This window comes from Lagenorhynchus albirostris, chromosome 1, assembly GCF_949774975.1.
Source record: "Lagenorhynchus albirostris chromosome 1, mLagAlb1.1, whole genome shotgun sequence".
Classification (NCBI taxonomy): Eukaryota; Metazoa; Chordata; class Mammalia; order Artiodactyla; family Delphinidae; genus Lagenorhynchus; species Lagenorhynchus albirostris.
In genome coordinates, this window is record NC_083095.1 from 118,848,030 (window position 1) to 118,869,744 (window position 21,715).

The 21,715-nt window shown below is 43.6% G+C and overlaps 1 pseudogene; it reads left to right on the forward strand.

Moving 5' to 3' along the window:
- The first annotated feature begins 15,832 nt into the window (after nucleotides 1-15,832).
- On the forward strand, nucleotides 15,833-17,084 carry LOC132528594 (dual specificity protein phosphatase 5-like; annotated as a pseudogene).
- Nucleotides 17,085-21,715: the final 4,631 nt, after the last annotated feature.

The following is a 21,715-nucleotide window of genomic DNA, read 5'->3' on the forward strand; positions in this document are numbered from 1 at the left end:
ATTTTATGATTTTGAAACCTCTTGGATATATAACTTAGACCAAATCACAACCCTTCCCCAGATGTTTTCAAATCCTTTTGTATTACTATGCAAATTCCAAATGTAAACCAGCCAAAAAGATCTGTAAACAAATATTCATATTTCATGACTATACCACTCAACATCAGTAACACTGCCCCAATTGTGTAGATCAGAACTTATTATTTTTTTAATACTGTTAACATTTCCAAATACAGAAACTGGGATATCCCAAGAAACAAGCCTATGTTCAGATACAGTCAGTGAATCTTCCATGAATTTTCTCAGAACTTTATCAATCAAAATTAATTCATAGTTAAAGTTAAGGTTCACCTTTAAGTATGCAAACCACTTTCTTGAACCTTATGACTATTTCTAAATAATATAAATTACTTGATTTAAAATAATTTTTATTCCATTAACTTCTTTTCTTTAACTATAAAATGCATTTTCTGGTGACTTCACTTAGAGGCAAGAGCAATAAAAAAATACGTGACCACAGAACACAGAGGCCCATTCTTAAATAGGGTCTGTTTCACAAGGAGAACTGGGGAAATTCAGGAAGGCCCAGGGACTTCTCTACTGGACCATACCCAGGGAACCGTGCTAGAGCTCGGGGGGAACCGTGAGAGCATCCCCCTAACTTCTTTATAGCTTGGCAGGAGGGCCTGGGCTCCGGGTCCAGGCCCTTCTGTCTGGATTCCAGCTCCACCTCTTCATGTTTTAATTTGGAGCAAGTAGCTTAACCTTTCTCAGTTTCAGTCTCCTGCTCTATAAAATGGGTACCCACATCATAAGAAAGCAGTGGGATCAGGTGGGGGAATACGCAAACCCTTCTTAGCATAATGCTGAAACCAACTGAGTTCTCGTTTAGCTACCGTTCAAGCCTCTCCAAACTGTCTCTTAATGAGACAAGATCCAAAGTCACAACTAAAATAAAATACAAACTGGGACCCGCAGGTGCACTTTCTACTGCCCATGAACTCACACTTGAACCTACCCGTCCTCACCTAGGATCCCCCTAGGGCCACCAGGGGAGCTGTCACCCCATGGGAGATGGCGGGTAGGTCCCAGGAAGCACACTTCCTCTGAGTCTTTAGAGACCTCTATGGCTTGACCTCCTGACACGTTCAACCCTGGTCCACATCTCATCATCTTTGGCAGTTTATTAACCAAAGTAGAGATTGCAGCTAAACCAATAGGTCAAACAGAACTTAGCCCTCCACAGTTACCTCATCTCGCACATTATCTATATACACAGCAATCAATTCCTGCGTGCTAAGTACTTTAGTCTTTAGTAAGGCACCCAAGAAGGAAAAGTCTTTAGACTGTCATCCAAGACCCTTTCATCCATCCATTTAAAACACACATGCCATGCGCCACACTCCGTGCTAGGCCCTAGATAGACAAATGCCAAAGACTTAGTCCTTGTCACCAAGGCCTTCACAGTCTTGGAGGAGGAAGATGTGTGATAGATAATTTTAATATAATGTCAGTATAGTGGAAAAAGTCACACAAAGATGTCAAAATGTTTTTCCCGTTAGGAATTTGGCCTGGGAAGCAAAATACTTAAGATGTGAATTTTTAAAAATGCTCTTCCAAAATGGCTACATTACCACCTTTGGTTAGCTAATTAATACACATCAACTGTAAAAGAACCATGAAATAGGGCTTCCCTGGTGGCGCAGCGGTTGAGAGTCCGCCTGTCAATGCAGGGGACACGGGTTCGTGCCCCGGTCCGGGAAGATCCCACATGCCGCGGAGCGGCTGGGCCCATGAGCCACGGCCGCTGAGCCTGCGCGTCCGGAGCGTGTGCTCTGCAACGGGAGAGGCCCACGTACCGCAAAAAAAAAAAAAAAAAAAAAAAAAGAACCATGAAATAAAGATAAGCAAAAAGAAAAATATAAACTATAATCTTACTGTCTGGAATAACTACTGTTAACATTTAGATGGATGGCCTTTTGGGTTTTAAAATATGTATCTGAACAAGATACGAAATCATTTTATACAGAGTATGGTAACCTGGGTTGTTCACTTTTCAACAAACATCTATTATCATATTTCTGGAGTAGAAATGCTCCTCTAACTTATCATTTTAAGTGATTATATAGAATTCCATGATAGGTTCCATAATTTTTTTTACTATGCTCTACTGCCTGATAGTAGAGGATAGACCACTTCCAATTTTTTTTTTTTTGGCTATAATAAACATTACAACATTCTTGTTCACACATCCTTTCAAACTAGCCCAATTATTTCTCCAGAATAACTTCCTAGGGATTTGAATTGTTGGATCAAAGGGGAAGCATATTTTTAAATATGACACAAATGAACCTATCTACGAAGCAAAAACAGACTTGCAGACATAGAGAACAGACTCGTGGTTGCCAAGGGGGAAGGGGACTGGGGGAGGGATGGAGCGGGAGTTTGGGCTTAGCAGATGCAAACTATTATATATAGAATGGATGGACAATAAGGTCCTACTGTATAGCATAGGGAACTATATTCAATATTGTGATAAAACCATAATGGAAAAGAATACGAAAAAGAATGTATATATGTATAACTGAGTCACTTTGCTGTACAGCAGAAATTAACACAACATTGTAAATCAACTCTACTTCAATAAAAAATAAAAATTTTAAAAAGCTAAGCATATTTTTAAGACGTTGACACCTATTACCAAATTGCCCTCCAGAAAAGCTGACCATTAAAAGCCACCATTTCCCCATGTCTTCACCCTCATTTGATAGCATCACTCTTCCTACTCTCTGCATTCCATATTTTTAAATTTTAATGTACCCACCTTAGCTAAAAATGTTGCTTACAAGAGCATCTTTTTCAGAGGTATCAATAGTTATGACATTTGCTGAAATTAGGCGGCCACAAGCTGCCGGCCATCCAAGTTTGGGTTTGGGGCCTCAGTGCTTCTGGAACTCCACTATGCACAGAAGTCACCTGGGGATCTTGTTGCAGGGCAGATTCCAAGTCAGTAGGTCTGGGGTAGAGACTGAGGTCTAACAAGCTCCAGGTGATGCCATGCTGCTGGTCTATTAACTACTCTTTGAGGAGCGAAGAGCACATTCTCTTATCTCAAGGCCCCTCCAGGTCCCTAAAAGACAACCCCATCTCCCCAGCAGCTTCCTCCTCAAAAGTGCCCTGAAATTATTCTACCACTGAAATTATTCTACCTGAAATAGGCCTGAAATTATTCTACTGCTCACTCCTTGCATTGTCTTAAACAATTCACTAAGCTTCGAAGGGCTTCAGTTTACCCATCTGTGAAATGAAAAGCGTGGAGTACCTGGCCGCTAAGTTCCTTCCCATCTCCAATAGTGAAGGGAGGTCTCCCTGCGCAAATATCACTAGGTGCATCCTAGGACTCTTTTGAATATCTTCTTCCCTTCACCCCACAGGACCACACTCGGAATGAGGGCAATAGAGTGGGTGACATTGCAGCAGCTGGTGACAGCCGCAGCCCAAGGAAAAAGCATCCCTGAAAGGGGACACTCTCCTCCAACTACCTCTCTCCTGGGAGTTCCCAGTCATAAGGATATACATCATTTTCTCTTCCCAAAAGGAACAGATTTAACAAGAACCTATGGCTAATTCGCCCATTAAAGGAACAAAGAGTGGAATGAGGGAGGAGACTGAGAGAGATATTGCATCTGTAAATAAATATCTTGCCAAAGAGCCTCAGAAGTCAGCTCTGGGCAAAGGGAGTCCAGCGTCTCCATAATATTTCACTTGTAATGGCTACTCCCTTCTGTTCTGTTTTCCCTCTTGCTTTTCTGCAACACTAAAAGGTGGGCACAGGCAGAACGTGATCCTCAGCGCCCGTGCTGGCGGGAACAGTTGTCTAAAATGATGCCGGATCTATAGACATATTTTCTTCTTTGCCAATAATATGAAAATGCTGTCGTTCTTGTTCTGTAGGGACATGAAACATGTATTCTCCACCCTCGGAGGAGAGAGACAGTCATGCTCCCCAGTTCAATCAAGTTATCGAATATGACCATGAACCGTTGTCTCCTTCAATTCTCTGTTTTTGGAAAGAGTGAACCAGAAAGATTTCTTTTTAGTCATAGTACACTTTCCCCCTGCCTCTTCGCATTTACTGGCAGGGAGTTTAACATGTTCACGAAATTCTTTTTCTCACTTTCATTTCCTTTAAACAACTCCTAAGTATTTGACTCCTAAGTGAACTTTTCTTTTTTTTTTTTTTTTTTGGTATGCGGGCCTCACTGTTGTGGCCTCTCCCGTTGCGGAGCACAGGCTCCGGACGCACAGGCTCAGCGGCCATGGCTCACGGGCCCAGCTGCTCCGCGGCATGTGGGATCTTCCCGGACCAGGGCACGAACCCGTGTCCCCTGCATCGGCAGGCGGACTCTCAACCACTGCGCCACCAGGGAAGCCCATGAACTTTTCTTAAAAAGTACCCACGTCCTTTGCTTTTCTCTTATGGGGATGGTATTCTGTCCTTCCCAGTGTCTCCCACAAAGTCGGGAGACTTTTGTTGCTTAAGTTAGGCCTGAATTAGGTATGATGGTCAACTCTAAAGGGCATCAGCCAACCTACCAGAACCGAATAGACAATAAACACAAATACATCAGCTAGCATCTTCCACTTTTAACGTTTATGCTGCCGGCATAACCCACTTCCCCTCTGCAAGCCCTAAGCCCCTCCTTCGGAGCTGTCTGCCATCTTTTGCTCGCCCATGTTCAGGTGGAGCTCCAGCCAGGACACATTTCTCCGAAGAGCTGCAGCCCTAATTCCTCCCCAACATTTCGCAGCTTGTCAGCAGGACCCAAGCAATAAAAAGATCAATAAGAAAACAAATCCCACCTGATTAGGTCCTGTTTGATCTTAAACCCACAGCATCGAAGATTTCAGCTACATAATGCTGGCTCCAGACAAGAGGAGCAGAGTTTCCTTACGAAAATAAATTAGACAAGTACACAGAAGAAAGAAAACGGACGTGCAATTCACTGCTAAAATGTTTGAGAGCCTTCACTATGGTCGTGAGCTAAAAGCAAAGGGCAATGGTTTCTTTTCCCATCTTCTTTAGTCTTTTATTCTCTACTCTCCATTCTCCCTGCAACAAGACAAATGTTTTGCTCTCAACAAATATTTTTCAAGAATCCAGAAAAGAATAAATGTATGTATACATATAACTAAATCACTCTGCTGTACACCTGAAACTAACATAACACTGTAAATCAAATATACTCCAATATTAAAAAAAATCTTAGTAAAGTACTTGGGATGGAGTAAATGCTCAGTGTGTGTGTGTGTGTGTGTGTGTGTGTATATATATATATATATGTATTTCAGGTACTATTTTTCGATTAGGGATGTTTTTCTTTCTCTTGTACGTTGGGGTTTTGTTTTCCATACTGAAATTATAACATACCCTAAAGACAGCAAACGCAAGTCCTAGGAGTCGCCTTGCTACAAGCCATCGGCTGCAATCATATCAAGATGAATATATTGTCAGGAACCTGTAAGTAGCAGTTCATTTATCCCACTCCCTCCCCTAAGAGAGGCTCCACCAGGGATTAGATTATTATGCAAGCTTCCTGGACCCACTCCAAATGCAGATTGCAACTACAATTCAAAGAGAAACTTAATAAAAGGTGATAGGAAATAAACCTTCTACAGAACACTTTTTTTAAAAAAAATTAACCTTTCAAAGTTTAATTCCATCCTATATACCCATAAATAGATGAGCTTTCAGGAACTAAAAGCTAATCCTATAGTAATAACACAAAGCTTGATATCTCATTCCATGCGATCATTAATACTGCTTTAAACATCATGAGAAATCTCTTCGACTTCTTAAGCTTTGTAATTCATTTCTATACACCAATTCACGAAACCTCATTAATTCAGGTGGCCTTTTTGCGGCACATCTGAGGCACGCAAATATTTGGGATTTTTACCTTAGGTCAGAGATTAAGAAAAAAATAACTTCTCATTTTCGGAAAGGATTTATGAATGTGAAAAAAATGCTTTTGACAGTAACATGTTTATCTTACCTAGTTCGCAAGTTAAAATAGGCCACACAGAATACAGGAAGTAAAAACTGAAAAAGGCAAAAGGTTTTATATAAATGGTAGGGGTATTTTTTAAGAAAGAAAAAAAATCTTGTTACTTCTTCACCATCTTTTCCTATAACCCAGTTTCAAGATTCCAGTCAACTGCAAGATGGAAGAGCTTTGATTTGGGAGAGGAAAAAAAAATCCTTTGAACACTGATCGACACTCGATTTGTGCAGTTATTTTACCTAGATTTAACTCTGTATGCTTGACTCTCCAATCATCTGATTGACTGAGATGCTATTTCCACTGAGCTGGGTTTACAATTACCCTTAAACCACTGAAACTTCAAAGGCCGTTCAATAGATATTTTCCGTTCTTCATTAGAACTCGTAAATACATAACCTGCACATAAACAAGTCATTCTGCCTAATTAAATGGAATCTCTTCGTCTCTATTAAACATTTAGAAGTGCTGCCTGAGTATAAACATGTCATCTGAGAAGCGGGGGAGGGAGATTCTTGTAATATCCATGCATAACCAACTGAATCTCCTTTAAGCAAAGCCACATTAATAATAGCAGAGATGCACATAAATTTTTCTAATTATTTTACTATCAGTAAAGATTGTTTAAAGGATATTCATTTTTGGCAATTACCCCCTCAAGTATTATCTGAATAATCATCCTTCTAGGGAAACACAGTCCAGGTGCTTTAATTTACTTCAGAGATTATCACATAGCCTTTCCCCCACTTTCTTTTTCAAGTATCTGTATCCTGGAAGAGATAACACAACATTTTTCTCTAACAGTTGTATTTAGCTTAGAGAATGAGTTGTTTGTTTTGGTTTTGAATCATATATCTAGAGTTAGAATTCTTAGGAAGATAATCCATAAAAGCTCTACTTTGGAAATGCAAATGTTCCTAAAGTGTTGTGAGTTTGTACTGTTTGGTATGTTAAAGAAAGCAAAGGTTTTTCAACTCCGCCTTTTTTCGGAAATTGATGGAGGAATTATAAAGCACCTCCAACTAAACAAGCAGTTGAACTTCTGCTTAGGATTCACTTCCCAGGTTCCCAACAGTCTTTAAAAAAAAAAAAAGCTCTTTTTATGAAGTTTGAGACAATATTGGTGACACTGAGCTTTATGTCATAAGACCAGGCAGAAATTGTAGCAGGTAAACGTTGGAGGAAGCAGATGTCGATTTTTGAGCTGCGGTGTTTTGTTAGACCGCCCTCTTGTGGTCAAACGTCATCAACACAATTTCTGTTCCGCATGTTTTTAAAGAACAAGTTCAACAACCCACAGCAGCATAATTCTGACAAAAATAAGCTGCAAGTTGGGAGTGAACTTTCTAATATTCTGTTGGGTTTTGGATCTTTTCCTCTTCCCCAAAAACAACTTACAATGCACTCACTCGAGTGAACAGGAAAGTATGAGAATTCTTAAATGTACAAGATCTCTTAACATACACATGCACCAATTAAACACAATGTTCCTAGTGATTTGGGAACAGAGAAGCTCTTCTACATGAAATGGCACCCATCCCCAAATGTCCTTCAGCTGACCATAGACCCTAGCATCAGCACCCCTGGCAGATACAGCATGAGGTGGACATAGCAGCTGCAGGCTGGGTGGATAATGTCACCCAACACGGCCTGAGATGTCTTAAAATGCTGTGATGTTGACTGCACCCATCTACAAGGAAAATATATATCCCTAGTGGACCAGGGGCCCAGCTGCCTCATTCTTTGAGTGGAAGTAAGTGTAGCTTTTTTGTGATACCCACTCCAGTAGAGCTGCAGGAATTCAAAATGAGGGAAAAAATAGCGAAGGGAGTAATTACATTCAAGTATTTCCATAATTCGTTAACTATGTAAAATATAAACCATTTCTATGGCTTCAGAATGTTCTACCTAGAAGTTTCACTGAAAATAAGGATCTTTATAATAAATCCTGCCTTTGACCAGGAAACCTTTGTTAAGAAGGATTGAGAAATGAGACCCTCTCTTTCATACATCGAATTTTAGGTCTTGAGGGGAGCCTGGAGATCATAAATTGCAAATTTGTCACTTGACAGATTAAAAAAAACAAAGCCCAATGAGGTGTAGGGACTTGCCCGAAGTCTCCTGGTAAAAAGCAGCAAACCCAGGATTAGAAGGGAGTCTCCCAGCTATACTAACTAGCATGACCCATCCTCCTTGGCCCCGTCTTGCCGAAGAGCATCCTGGCATCCAATTGCCTGTGGAGGCCTGTGATCCACAATCTTCCAGCTCAGTGATCCCTGAACTGCTGCTAAAACTTCTTTCCTGCTACTGAGTGGTCTGTCCTCATTCTCTCCTCCCAATGAGAAATAAATGACAACCAAATTCTTTAAAACAAGACTAGCAGCCATTGAAAACCACGACCAAATTCAATACAACACTGAATATAAACATCCTCCCCAGAAGTTTCCTGAATTCCCATTCCATGTGGGCTCATGTACTGTGGGGCTTATCCGTCAAACTTCTTATACAAAATGGAATTAGAGCATGTAAGGGAACTGATAATGTGCCATTTTTGTCATAAATGCCAACATTAGTACTCCTCCATGATTCACTTTATAGGTTATTAGTCATTTATGAAAATAAAAGCCCATAGAATGATTCATTGTAAGTAAAAAAACTGAAGAGAGGTCCTTGATCAGTTGCCCCCGGCTGATGATACATTACATATAGATGTGTACATAGCAGAACGGTTCTCTCTGGGGTTGATGGACTTCCACCAAGATCTGATGCGGTTGTGGTAGTAACAGAGATGCCCACAAGATGGCACTCTTCTTTATTTTTAATTCATGGTAAGCAAAAAAAAAAAAAAAAAATGGATTCTCCACACAGTCTAAGAATAAATGGGATATGTAGCTAACTCCATACAATGTCACGTTTAATGTTGTAACAGGCATCACAGTTGTGAAAATCTGCCCCCCACTCCTTGCCTGAGGAATGTGATGATGGAGGACAGAAAGGCCTGAAAACAGGTGTTGATGCTCTGAGGGAATGCCAGGCCTTGGGGGGGGTGGGGGGGGGCGGTGGTGGGGGGGGGGGCGGTGGTGGTGGTGGTGGTGGTGGTGGTGGTGGTGGTGGGGGTGGGGGTGGGGGGGGGCGGTGGTGGTGGTGGGGGGGGTGGGGTGGTGGTGGTGGTGGTGGTGGTGGTGGTGGTGGTGGTGGTGGTGGTGGTGGTGGTGGTGGTGGGTGTGCGCGCGCGCGCACGTACCACATGATTCTATATTTTTTCTTAAAGGTGAGTTCTGTTTCAAAAGTATGTTAAAGACTCTCTCCCATCTTAACAATTTTCTATCTTCAAGGCCAAAATAAAGGCTCTCCAACTACACTGCCTTGCTCCACAAATTCCCTTCTGAAGGGACTTCACTATCTTTGACACATACACACGCAGCACTCCGTCTCCTGTGCTGCTGAGATAACAAAGTCTTTGTAGTTCTCTTTAGTAGGCGGCAGATAACATCTGATTTGGCAGGAATGATGGGCAAAAGGAAAATGATACATGGAGGTTATAAGACCTCAGTGCCTGGGCCGGAACTCTCAAAGCTCACTTCCACAGCACTCTACAGCACTCAAACTGTTACATATTTATAAACTTTTTTTTTTTTTTTTTTTTTTTTTTTGCGGTACGCAGGCCTCTCACCCCCGCAGCCTCTCCCGTTGCGGAGCACAGGCTCCAGACGCGCAGGCTCAGCGGCCATGGCTCACGGGCCCAGCCGCTCCGCGGCATGTGGGATCCTCCCAGACCGGGACACGAACCCGCGTCCCCTGCATCGGCAATAAACTATTTTTAAAATAAATAAAAAACAAGGATATATCGTACAGCACAAGGATATATCATACAATGAAATACATCCATTATTTTGTAATAACTTTAAACAGAGCATAATCTGTAAAAATATTGAATCACTATGCTGTGTATCTGAAGCTAATATTGTAAATCAACTATAGTTCAATAAAGATATACAAACAAAAAAAAATTAATGCTGGCTTTTTAACAAATGGTGCTGAATGTCTAAATTTAAAAAGATGAACCCAGACACAGACCTTACACCTCACACAAAAATGAACTCAGAATGGATTGCAGGCCTCAATATAAAATGAAAAGCTACAAAAACCTCTTAAAGAAAACATGGGAGGGGACTTCCCTGGTGGTGCAGGGGGCCTGGATTCAATCGCTGCTCAGGGAATTAGATCCTGCATGCATGCAGCAATTAAGGATCCCGTGTGGGACTTCCCTGGTGGTCCAGTGGTTAAGACTTCGCCTTCTAATGCAGGGGGTGTGGGTTTGATCCCTGGTTGGGGAGTAAGATCCCACATCCCTCCCGGCCAAAAATACAAAATATAAAGCAGAAGCAACACTGTAACAAATTCAATAAAGACCTGAAATAAATAAATAAAGATCCCCCGTGCCACAAGTAAGACCCAGCGCAGCCAAATAAATAAATATTTTAAAAAGAAAACACAGGAGAAAATCTACGTGACCTTGGGTTTGGCTATGAGTTTTTATATACAGTACTAACAGCTCAATCTATGAAAGAAAAAAATAGGTTGGACTTCATTAAAATTAAAACTTCTGCTCTGTGAAAGATACTGTTAAGAAAATGAAAAGCGAAGCCACGGATTGGAAGAAAATATTTGCAGAACACATACCTGGTAAAGGGCTTATATCCAAAATATGAAAGAACTCTTAAAGTCCACAATTTTTTAAAAAGAACTAAAAGAGGTCAAAAGATCTGAGCAGACACCTCACAAAATACCGTATGCTAACACATATATATGGAATTTAAGAAAAAAAAAGTCATGAAAAACCTAGGGGTAAAGCAGGAATAAAGACGCAGACCTCTTAGAGAACGGACTTGAGGTTATGGGGAGGGGGAAGGGTGAGCTGTGACAGGGCGAGAGAGAGTCATGGGCATATACACACTAACAAACGCAGTAAGGTAGATAGCTAGTGGGAAGCAGCTGCATGGCACAGGGATATTGGCTCGGTGCTTTGTGACAGCCTGGAGGGGTGGGATGGGGAGGGTGGGAGGGAGGGAGACGCAACAGGGAAGACATATGGGAACATATGTTTATGTATGACTGATTCACTTTGTTATAAAGCAGAAACTAACACACCATTGTAAAGCAATTATACCCCAATAAAGATGTAAAAGAAAAAAAAAAAAAGAAGATACAGATGGCAAAGAAGCAGATGAAAAGGTGCTCAACACCACGTGTCATTAGGGATTTGCAAGTGAAAAGAACAAGATACCACTACAAGACTATCAGAATGGAAGCAGCCGCATTGCACAGGGAGATCGGCTGGGTGCTTTGTGACCACCTAGAGGGGTGGGATAGGGAGGGTGGGAGGGAGGGAGACGCAAGAGGGAAGAGATATGGGGATATATGGATATGTAGAGCTGATTCGCTTTGTTATCAAGCAGAAACTAACACACCATTGTAAAGCAGTTATACTCCAATAAAGATGTTTAAAAAAATAAAAATTAAAAAAAGACTATCAGAATGACAACATCCAAGAAAACCGACAATACCAAACGTTGACTGCAGAGCACAGGAAGACTCACTCGGTACTGATGGGAACACAAAATGGTACAGCCGCTCTGAAAGACACTGTGGCAGTTTCTTACAAAACGAAACATAGTCTTACCACCTGACTCAGTAATTGTATTCCTAAGTATTTACCCAAATGAGCTGAAACTTATGTCCCCACGGAAGTCTGCAACTGCCAAAACCTGGAAGTAACCAACATGTCCTGCAATAGGTGGATGAATAAACAAACTGTGCTACCTCCAGACAATGAAGCATTGCCCATTTGATAAAAAGAAACAAGCTATCAAGTCACTAAAAAATATGGATGAATCTTAAATGCATATTGCTAAACGAAAGAAGTCAGTCTGGGAAAGCTGCCTACTGTATGGTTCCAATTATATGACATTCTGGAAAGGCAAAATTATAAAGGTGGTAAACAGATCACTGGTTGCCAGTACTTGCAGGGGGTGAGGTTGAGTAGGTGAAGTGCAGAGGATTTTTGGGGGCGGTGATTCTGTGTGATACTGTAAAGTACACGCAAACTAGAAAAAAATGATTTTGGAGATCCCATAATGGAATAAAAAATATGACAAACAACACAACTGTATTACAAATGTGTGAAACAACCTTATTAAAGGGGATGCGGGGGGGGGGGGGGAGAATAGTGCTAGCCTAAGTAACTCTGGAAATGAAGAGAATCTGAAACACCAAAGAAGAAAGTAACTGCACACAGCACTGTACTCTAGCTGATAAAGTTGTTTTCCTTGGGGATATGGGTTAACAGTTCTGATATGGCTGTACATATATACCGTAACTGAACAATTAAGTAAATGGATGGCAGATGGCAGGAAGCAGGTTTCTCACTGTTGGAGTGGGAATTTACAGATGAAGAAGGGGAGAAGGCTAGAACGAGCCATGCAGTAGTAGATTGGAGTTGGAGATATCAGTATGAACTCATGTTCAGCTTAACATAGATATAGATGGTTACATATAGAAAAATTTATAGATATGTGTATATACACAGATTAGTATATACACAAATATTTCCTTGCTCTTTCAGCTGAGAGGACCTAGAAGCAATGCCATCCCCATAGGAATGAGCACACCTAATGCCCAGATCTTGGTTTCTAACACCATTCTCCAATGAAAGGAACCAGGGCTGCTTAGAGAAATGGCACATTCGAGGACTGGAGCAGGAAATATGCAAGATGAGTTTGGAGCATCTTGTAGCTCCAGAAAATAAGGGAGTGCTCAAAAAATAAATAAATAAAAGTTGATGTGTCATAGGGACACAGGAGCCAACTGAAAGAGCTCCCAGTGGCCAAAGCTGGAACAATTAGAGCACGAAAATTAAGTAGCATTGGATTATAACCCAGAGCATGAAATAAATATCCATGAGGCTATACTGATATAAAGTAATGATTAAATAAAGAAATAGGGAAAAGAGACCAATCCACTGTGCAGAATTCCAAATAACATACAGATACTCCAGCCTCAAGGAGCTGGTAACTTCCCACTTCTTAAGTCACTTCCTCCCACAGAGGAAAGCATGGAAATGGGGGAAGGAGTAACTTGACAGGGCAAGAACCTGACAAACACTACCTGAGCCAGGTGATCAACGTTAGCATTTAAGTGATGTCACGTGGATAGGATGACCTTTGATATAAGATGATGAAAATGGCATTTTACTTCTGTCGTCTTCCTCCAAAGATATACTACCCCAATCTAATGATGAGAACATTAGACAAATTCCAACTGAGGAACTCAAAACTGTCAAAGTCACCAAAAGCAAGCAAAGTCTGAGGAACTACCACAGCTGAGAGCCTGAGGAGACATGACTACTACATATAACATGATATCCTAGACAGGATCATGGAACAGAAAAAGGACATAAGGGGAAAACTGAGGAAATCTGAATAAACCCTGGACTTTAGTTAATAATAATGTATCAAAGTTGGTTTATTCATCGTAACAAACATATACTATCATAAGATGTTTTCAAAAGGAAACGCTGGGTGTGGGAATACAGGTACACTTACTATCTTCACAGTAATTCTGCGAATCTCAAAATATTCTAAAATTAAAAGTTTACTTTAAAAATGTTGATAGTCTTTTCCCAATTCACACACACACACACACAAATCGAAGAATAGATTTTTTTTCCGTTTTTATTAAAATTCTGCTGCAGAAGCAGTGGGTGAGCTAGTTACTAACCACGCTGGAGAAAGAGAGTAAGAGATTTGGGTTCCGCTTCTTACTGGCCACGTGATTTTGGGAAAGTCACCATCGATGAGCCTCAGCTCTCTCATCAGTCAAATGAGCTCATGATACCCACTTCCAGGCACGCTGGAGGAATTAAACATCATAATCTACGTCAAACACATAACACAGGGCTTGACATAGAGTAAGCTCAAGAGACTGTTGCTTTAATGAGCTAGCCAGTGTAGACTGACTGCCAAATGTCCTGGTAGTAAATAGATTTCAACAGAAAAACTCAGAATGTATAAAAATCTCTACGCTGAGTCCTTTATTGTGGAGGAGAGCATGACAAAGTCTTACTCTTAACCCATCAAGCATCAATATCAGTTCCCAAAACACATTCAAACAGGTATCTACTCCAGGTTCAAGTGATACACTCTAACTCACAGAAAGCCTTTCTGGTGGGAGAGATTTGGAGATTTCTTCTCTAATCTGCTCAGTCTGACTCCAGGGCTCAGCCCATACAAATGGGTCTTTAGTCCCTGGCCCTGTGGCTGCAGCCTGAAAAATGTGCTCCCTCTCCCTTCTCTCCACCCTGCCCCTGTGCCTTCTTTTGCTCTGCCTTTCCTTTTGCTCCTTCATGCTAAAACCCCTCCATGCCTGTCCTTTGAGATTCAGCTCTGCTCCATGGTCAAGTCGTGAGAATGGAGAAGACAGTTAAAAGACAGTCAAACTCTAGGGACTTGCCTGGTGGCGCAGTGGTTAAGAATCCACCTGCTAATGCAGGGGACATGGGTTCGAGTCCTGGTCCAGGAAGATCCCACGTGCCGCGGAGCAACTAAGCCCGTGCGCAACAAACACTGAGCCTGCGCTCCAGAGCCCACGAGCCACAGCTACTGAAGCCCGCGCACCTAGAGCCCGAGCTCCGCAACAAAAGCCACTGCAACGAGAAGCCCGCGCACCACAACGAAGAGTAGCCCCCGCTCGCCGCAACTAGAGAAAGCCCTCACACAGCACCCAAGACCCGACGCAGCCAAAAAAAAAAAAAAAGATACGTCCAGCAAAGGGTTCACACCCACTAGCAAACCTCCTTATATGTTATGAAGCTCAGAGGGGAGTTTCATTGTAAAAGGCCTCCTTCTCTTCCCTGGCCTCAGTAAGGGCAGCCTGCAGGACAGGAGGAGAGAATAGGGCAAGAAGGGCCACCACTGTACATGTCATTTCCTAGAAATATTTTACATACATCTTTGTGAGGCATGAAAATGCTACATATGTGATTATAAAATTTTCCATCCATAAAGCTACTCCTGGTTTATATATGGAAAATGGGTCATTATTTTGTGATGTCCCCAGAAGTGACTCACAGGGACTTGGCCACAGGAGCAAATGTGAGAAGCACTGCCCAGACCTAAGACTCACCACACTGGTTTAACACATCCATAGAAAATAGACACCCCAGACTGCGGGCTTCCTGGCCTTTTCCATGTTTTCTGATCTTGTGGGAGCAAAACTCCCCTGAATCTAGGCAGCCTGATATTCCGTACAGTTTCTACTATTATCACTTAATTGCAGTCATCTGACTTACAGCAGCCGACCCGGATCTAGACACTCCAAACCTGTATTCTTTATTGAGGGTGGGGATAGAAAATGACTGATTGATGATTTAACTCACCTCTGAGAGGGAGCCCTCAACAACTTCTGATATCTAAGCCAGAGTTCCATCCTAAAATACAGTTGACCCTTGAGTAACATGGGTTTGAACTGCAGTTTGAACTGTGCGGGTCCACTTACATGGAGTTTTTTTCCAACAAATACAGCACCTGTATTTTCATTATACAGACCTTTACGTTAAGTAAGTGTGGGGAAAAGCCTGCGTTCAATTAGAGATCACATTATGCGGAATCAAAAGAACTAGAGCTTGAATCCTCATCCTAACCAAACTGTTTGAGCTTCCAGCCCTTGGGTGAGTCGTTTACCAATTCCTGTTTTTGAGGCAGAGACTGAGCATGAGAGGATTTTCGACTCCACGGGAGGTCAGTGCCCCTAACCCCCGCGTGGTTCAAGGGTCAAATGACCCATCTTACCTGGCTCTTCCAGTTAAACGTCTTATATTTAGTTTCCTGTAACGCTGCACATTGAGTTTCCTCAGACTCCGTTGAAAACTCCTCGGCCCGACTCCAGGGGTCGGCGAGTAGCCGGCAGAACGCCGAGCGTCCGAGGCGGGAAACGCGAGCGGAGCTGCCGGCCCGCGCAGCCACGCCCCGCTCGCCCGGAGCCTCGCCTGCGTGCACGGGGCCTGGGCACCTGCGTGCGGCGTGGGTGGGGGCGGGACCACGCGCACGCCCACCCCCACCCCACGCCTTGCCCCCTCGAGCGTGCGCGGCTCGCTTCACGCAGATCTCCCCTCGGCGGCGCGCTCGTGCTGCCCGACAGAGGGCGCGCGCGCGGCGGGGGGTGCCGAGGAGACCGCGGTGCGCGTCCCGCCAGCCTCGCTGCTCCCCGCCCTGCCTGCTCGCCGGCAGGTGTGCTTCTTACAGGCGAGGGTAGGAGGCTTTCCACTCGGAATATTCCCGAGTGCTGCGTGGCTGTAAAACCCATTTCACCAGAGGAGACTGAAACGAGAGCGCGCTCATCAGCCAGTGTGGGAAACCAGTGCTCAACCTCAGCTACCGGCCGCCTTAGGACCACGGAGGCCCAGGTGCAATCCCTCTGTTCCTCCACCTTGAAAGTACCCACCAAGCATCCAAGTGCCGGTTCCTCGCCACCCTGCACGTGATCTCGGCCCTGCAGAGTGTCTGGCGGCGGACCTCGCAGGCCTGCACGGCCCACCTGCACTACAAATGGATCCCTGTGCTAGACAGCCACGCGGCTGACATTCGCTCCTGCTCCCAAGGAGCAATAGGCTTCACTGACTGGGTCCGGGAAAAGGAAGGCAAGGTCCTGGTCCACTGTGAAGCTGGGATCTCCCGTTCGCCTGCCATAGGCATAGCTCATGTCAGCTCCGCCTGAAGGAGGCCACTGATCACATCCAGAGGAGGAGGAGAGTGACCTTGCCCAGCTTTGGCTTCCTGAGATCCTGCCTCGCACTCCCTGCCCCGGGATCCCTTCTGCCCGCAGGGTGCATCCCGCTCGTCATGTAAAGCCCATTTGCAGACACTGAGCCCTGACGTGCAGGGTTCCTACTGCACGTTCCCTACCACCCGCTGGACGGCCTCAGAGCTCACCAAGAGTTTCATGGCCACATACACATCCTGCTAAAACTGGAATGGGGGAACCAGCCCAGCCCCAAGAACAACTGTGGTTTTGTTTTTTAAACTCGTGGACATTTTATGGCTGTGCGGTACTGAATTGCTCCCTCTGTCAGGCTGCCCCAGTGGGGTAGAGTGGCCACCAGGCTTGCAAACTTCAGACTGACCTTGAAGATACGTTCTCAGAGGGAAGGAAAGCCAAGCTGCTTCAAGAGCACAGCCTGTGCTGACTAACTACTGTTCTTCCAGATCCCCTGCCCTCTCAGGACTAACCAGTCCTTGGATGTCAAAATTTGCCTTTTCATTTCAAGCATAAGGCAATAAACACCGGCATCCACGTGGGAGAAGGCAGTTGCTAGACCAGGAGAAAAGGCAATTACAAGGCCAACTGATTTTGAAGGAAGCACGATTTCCACCTTATCTTTTTAACTTTGGCTGTCTCAGTATCTGTCTTTGTTGCTTTAGGGCATAAGCCGATCACCATCTAGTCAGGAGAGTAACCTGCAGGGTTTGTAGGGACATGAATATATAAGCTGGTTGGAACCCCTTGAGCCCAGTGGAGGCAGATTCTCTCCAAGGGGAGGGCTCTGGGGTGAAAGGAAGAAGCAAGTAGCCTGTTCCTGGGACAGCTGGGCTTCCCGGGACTGAGCAGGGTCATGCCAAGCGGGAGACAAAGCTGGGTAAATACTCCATGCTCTGGCCAGCAAAGGCCTGAAACCAGGCACAGGACAGGCCTGAATTTCTATGTGCAGATTTGGAGACTTCAACCAAGGGGAGAAACAAAGGATACAGAGGCTAGGAATAAGGCTGACATGCATTCCCTTACTCTGGATCTGTTCGTATTAGAAGCTACATGTGAACGATGCTGAAACCTCATATCAAAAACAGAACTGGCAGTTATCCCACTGAAGAGCTGAAAAGTTTTGATTCCACCTCTTCCTTTGTTTCGTCTATGCTCTGAAATCATTTTCTATGGTTTCTTTGTTTTCCTAGCAACTTGGAATACGCTATCTGGAGCGCGTCCTTCATCTTCCTTCTCTTGCTTTAAGACTCTAATAGGAACCTGTTTTCCCTACTAACTTAGGGTCTTCAAAGCACAAAGTTAGGTCTAAATTATGGAGCTCTGAACTGTCTGGAATACTTAGGATTTATCTGGAATAGATACTGTAAATCATAAAATGTGACAAGGAGAAAAGTCAGAAGGTAAACGTACAGAGAGGTTCCCTTCTAGCAGTTGGTCGTGGGATGTGTGCTGTCCTGGTGACTGGGGAGGAAATGGTATAGAGTCAGAGCAAGACTGGAAATAGATTTTAACACTGGGCAGAGCCTCATTCCCCATTCACCATACCATCACTAAGACCTTCCCTGAGGGAGCCAGCACTGCGGCGGGCAAGGTTTTAATTCCCTGCAAACACCCAGGCTTCCCAGAGGTCAGGACACTCCAGGCACTGCATGGAGGCTGGGTACTGTCCCCATCCCCTGGGCACTGCCATGCTCAGTCTCTGAACCCAGCTGAGCCAGGGTTAGGCTACTCACTTCTTCCTTTCCTCCAGAACCCTTCCCTTTAGACAATCCAGGCCTACATATTCTTGAACTGGACTTGGAAAACTCAAAATCCACTTAACTCTTCCATGAGGCAAGGGGAGCCTGACTTCCACTGCCTGGAACTCAGCCCTCCCTCTTCAGGATGGGAAGGAAAACCTGCCTCTCATTCCTTCCTCTTGAGCTTACTGCCAAGGAAACAAGAGCTCAGTCAGTCTCAAGTCGTCCTGCCAAAATGTTAACAGTGATTTGTTCTAGTTGGAGTTCCAGGTGATTCAGATTTTCTCCTTTATACTTTTCTGTATTTTTTAACTTTCTACAGTGATTCTGTATTCCTCCTGTATGTCAGGAAAAAAATACCAAAAAAAAAAATTCCTGCTTTAAGGATCGCCTCTCCCCAAACCTTTCCAGATGCTTTATCCTAGGTGAGAATCGTTTACTCTGGACCCGCCCCCCCCACCCAAGAGTCTCACCTGTACCTCCATCACAGCCCTTATTATTCTGCATGGTCAGCGTTGCCATGTTCTTCCAATCCTCGGTGATTAGTTCAGTCACCAGCATATAGTAGGCTTGTCTACTGAATACATTAATAAGTCAATAAATGAATAAGTGAATGAGAGATCCTGTATTACCTGACCAACTCTGGACTTTAAAATTTTTTCTAGTCATAGATGAGTTCATATCTATTAGGACAAAAGTGATCCTTTAAGACCAAGATGGTTTTCCAAAACTCAAGAATCCAAGAGATCTGGCAACCTCACTGATATAGAAACCTAAAACTTGTTTGAAATATGTCTGTATTCCTGATCCAAACTCCTTGCTAATCCTTGTATTAATCTTTAGAAATGTACTTGAAGTACGATAGCCTTGGGCTCTAATGGATTACAGCTGGGAAAGTTGTAATTTGTCCTCACCTACTGTTTAACAAGCCACCTCCACACCAGGTTCCACTGACATATTATGTCCTTTCTGGTTTGTTTCTTATTAATATAAAGCTGATGGTTCAACTACAGAACAGCAAGGGTTGCAGGGAAGGGCTAGTGATCATCCTAAATACTTAGCTCACTTCTTTACTGTGATTTCAGGGGTCCAAGAAAGCCCTCTTGAATCCCAACCATTCTCCCATTCCTTCACTAACTCCTTTCATTCCCGTAATATGGGAACAAAGCCTTCATTCCAAGATAAAGCTGACCCTATACACTTACTTCCAGGAAAGAGACCTGGGCTAACAGCCCTACCAAGATTTAAACAGCATCCCACAGACCCTGAAAGGAGAGGCCCTGCAGAGACCAGGAAGGCAAGTTTGGAGAACTTAAGTCCATCCTTGACCCGTCCCAGTTTTGCCCAGAGCTTGCCTAGCTTTCAGACTAGATGCAGGCTATTAATGTTGGAATCGTTGGGTTGGGATTTCTCTAAGGCCTAAACAACGTGGCTCCTGGTTCGCTCTCCCCTTACCCTCTTACTGTGGAGAACGAGACTGAGAAGGCTGATTAGGGACGCATAGCTGGGAACAGCACAAATGCAAAAGAGGACTTGCAAAGGGGAAAGTGTGTTTTCTGTTTTCAGAAACCTGCTGACATAGGGAATGCTCCTGTTTTTCTGTAGAAATGCTTCCTTCAGTGGACAAAATTCAGCCACAATCAAGCTAATTGAATGCACAAATGTAATATTTTTCCAGGGCACCTCCAATTTAATGCTTGATGAAATCGTGTCTTTCGCATATATTTACAAAAGCTTTTCTTCATTCAGAAATGTCTGTTAAAATTGCTTATAGATGCTGAGATAGCAAATCACTCTTCTAATGTAATGAGATAAGTCATCTCTATAAACTTTGCTTGCTCAAATGTACTCGCATAAAAGAAATCAGGCTACAGGCTTTTTTCAATAAATAGAATGAACAACTAGAACTTGATGGCTATAGCATGTTCTGCCTCATTGCTAAGGGATGTTTAAAATCGCTCCCTCTCTCTTGCAACGGAGTTTTCATTTTGGTAGTTGATGGAAAAAGGAGGTCAGATAAACTAATGTGGATGGGAAGGCAAAGCCGTTTGTCAAAATGTGGGGAGAGGCCTGGAGACTGGAGTCATTTAAAGACTAAAAATTGATTTAAAAGATTTCTGTCCTCAAATCATTTTTCTTGCTAAATGCAGCCACTTTGTAAGCCTGGTTTCCCCTGCTCTAGCTATCTTTACTAATAATTTACGCCACAGGAACTTCACATACTGGGAAGATTCATATGCGTGGTCATTGATGCATAGCCCAGTAAGATGGGTCCAAAGATCAAGAGTCTGTGGAAAAGACAAGGTTTAGCCACCTGTTTCTAAGTAAGATTTGTCTTCCAACTCTAATCTGGAAGCCAACAATGTGACAAAAAGGCTTAGTAGGTCATCTCACACACACCTAGGGTCAACCATATAGGGCTGTCATGGATGGCCACTCAGGTTGTGCACTGCATAAGTCCAGGGGACATACCATTCACATAGGCTACAATGTGAAGGGTGCCGTCTGGAGCTGTGCAATGTGACAGTCCTGTCCTGCTCCACCACACAGGTCAGGGAGAAAAAAAATCGTATCTTCTTGTTCACAATCATAGTTTAATAAGTTTCCATGACTAAACTGCATGCATTTACCTTTAACTCCTCCAAGAATACAAAGTTCTTCTTATCGGCTGCCATTGTTAAAGCCTGCCGCATTCCCTTTTCCTTCTCTTGACAAAGTAAAATTGGGAGAATAGTCAAAAATCTCCAGATGGTTCTTTACTTCCAGAAACGGTTTGGGGACTTCCCTGGTAATGCAGTGGTTAGGACTCCACTGCGTCTCCAATGCAGGGGGCCCGGGTTCGATCCCAGGGTCAGGGAACTAGATCTCACAAGCGTGCTGCAACTAAGGAGCCCGCCTGCTGCAACTAAGACCCGGCGCAACCAAATAAATAATTTAATTAAAAAAAAAAAGAAATGGTTTGGACAGCTTAACTGTGGAGGACAAGCTGGAATCCAGAAGATGAGGCCAAATTCTAAGTGCCCTTTCTGTCAGTTTTGGAAAACACTAGACAGCCATTGTTCCATTCAGGGGAGACAGCAGGCAGCATTTGGAACGGTT